General features: G+C 36.2%; 1 protein-coding gene across 1 annotated transcript in view; it reads right to left on the bottom strand.

The window, feature by feature from the left end:
- LOC135219301 (uncharacterized) overlaps positions 1-211 on the bottom strand; it is a 32,249-nt gene extending 32,038 nt beyond the window's left edge. The window contains exon 1 of the mRNA XM_064255956.1: positions 1-211. This exon is cut by the window's left edge and continues 4 nt beyond it. The gene's annotated coding sequence lies outside the window, so the exon portion shown is untranslated.
- Between the last annotated feature and the right edge of the window lie 2,031 nt (positions 212-2,242).

Raw genomic sequence — 2,242 nt, 5'->3', positions numbered from 1 at the left:
TTCGACTGGCTGAGAGTTGTCTCTCCTTACGCTCTGCTCGCGGTGTCCGAACAGAGTGTCTTGAGGGCCTGAGGCAGGTGAGTTGACGCTTCACAGCGCTCTTCCCAAGTCACCTCTGCTAGCATTTTCCCGCCCACCTAGGTGACGCATTGCGCTGCCCAGCGCGTTTTGCCTTTACAGTACATACGTAACGGGAGGCTGCGACCGGCAGCAGAATCTCCCTGACAGCCACGATGAGTAGTGGCTAGGAAGAATTGGCCTGCGCTACATTTGCTGTAGCACAAATATATGACGCAATGCACAATTGTGTCGAGAAAGGGAGGAAATGGGCAAACGATTGGCTTCTACAGCGAAGGAACCAACGAGCTCTCTGCAGAACTGGCTACCTACGAAAAATACTGCAATAATGAAGGTGAAATATCATGGCAACGACGAATTGTATAATTGGAAAATTATGTGATAACGTTTCATTAAAAGGAAATAAAGATCATATAACTGGAAAAAATGGATTCATTTATAACATCAAACTATTTCATATAAAAGCAATTATTATCTCAACGTATCATGATACTATTAAAATATTAAATGAATAATGAAAATGACACAAATTAGCAACACTCCATATTTATATTGATGAATCATTACACTAAACGACAAATTCTAAAATATGTTTACCTCTATCATTTCCATAGATGGATTTGACTCTCGAATATTGTCGTCTCGCAAGAAATGAAGCAAACCGTAGCGCTACACCAGAGCTAAGGACATTTTAATCACCTATTCCACCTTCTGATTTTTTTCTTCTTTTTTTTCCCTGTTCGGTTGTTTGTTCGCGCTTGTACTGGCCACGTAACGTGAGTACTTTCTCTTTTGTATCTTCTGTTATTATAGTGTTAATCAAAATAATTTCTTCCTTAGTTTCTTTATTGAGCTGCCATGTACATCACTATTTTTATATGTTTTTCATTTGACATTCCATAAACATGGATAATGCTGATAAGGCTATCAAAAAAGAGAATTTCTTCTCGTCTCCATTCCGATAAACTACTCGAGGACGAGAGGTTCAATCGTCTGCTGAGTGAGTCTGGGTGAGGCTTCAGTCATCAAGCTTATCTTAATATAGTCAAGGTCTTCAGAATTTAATTTCTCAATAAGGTTGATCGGCATTGAACAATTCTGCAACAAAAGGTACCTCAAGTGAATTTACATTTATGAATTTAGCGTTTTCACCCTCATTTGCAAAATGATCACCTTTCTCTCACCTTCGGTTAAGATGTAATCAATCATTAAGCCGCTAATAAGCCAGAAATGAGAATTCGCTGTACCTTGGGATATACTTGCGATATTATGTTATTTGTCATTACCCTTGGGTGAAAGGCATTCCCGGCCTATAATCAATTCGATATTAAAAGCATAATGAGTGTGTGCAATTCATGACAAACTATCGCACTTGCGTGTATATATATATATATATAATAATATAATATATATATATATATATATATATATATGCATTAAGCTACATATGTCCTTTAATATAAAATTCGCTCTAATAATTTCGTCCGCTCGTGGGTTCGAACCAGCGCCAAACGGACAGACGTCCTGATTTCTCCTCACTCAGCTGGGCGCTTGTTCGAACTCACAAGACGAAGAAATTATTATAAACTAAAAAAATTTCCCTTCAGTTAACATATATGAAAATATATCAATTCCGAGGTAGAGCGCATTGGATATTACAGGACAGTTGTAGCTTAATGCATATATATGAATCACGGTGATGTGATAAAAATTCTTATATATATATATATATATATATATATATATATATATAATATATAATATATAATATATTATATATATATATATATAATATATATATATATATATATATATATATTATATATAATATATATATATATTATATATATATTAAAAATATATTTATATGAGGTGTGTGTGTGTTATCTGCCCTTCAAGGGTGGTTAGGAATTTGAGTGTAGAGAGCGACAGACTTTATCGAGAAGTGACTGGAATGTTCAACAAGCGACCGATGGTTGTGAAAAAGCTTCGATATGTCAACAGGTCGATCAGCGAATATTTTGGGGAATGATCGGAAGATGCTGACGACGTAAATCAGATCAAATCGAAGAGATGAGAGCGCGCATGCGCAAATTGACCCAGCGGGTGGACTACGTGACTTGAGTGTCACCTGATCGTTACGTCACAAACGAATACAAACAAA

This window comes from Macrobrachium nipponense, chromosome 1 (genome assembly GCF_015104395.2).
Source record: "Macrobrachium nipponense isolate FS-2020 chromosome 1, ASM1510439v2, whole genome shotgun sequence".
Classification (NCBI taxonomy): Eukaryota; Metazoa; Arthropoda; class Malacostraca; order Decapoda; family Palaemonidae; genus Macrobrachium; species Macrobrachium nipponense.
The sequence above is the reverse complement of the archived record's forward strand: the minus strand, read 5'-3'. Positions and strand labels throughout refer to the sequence as shown.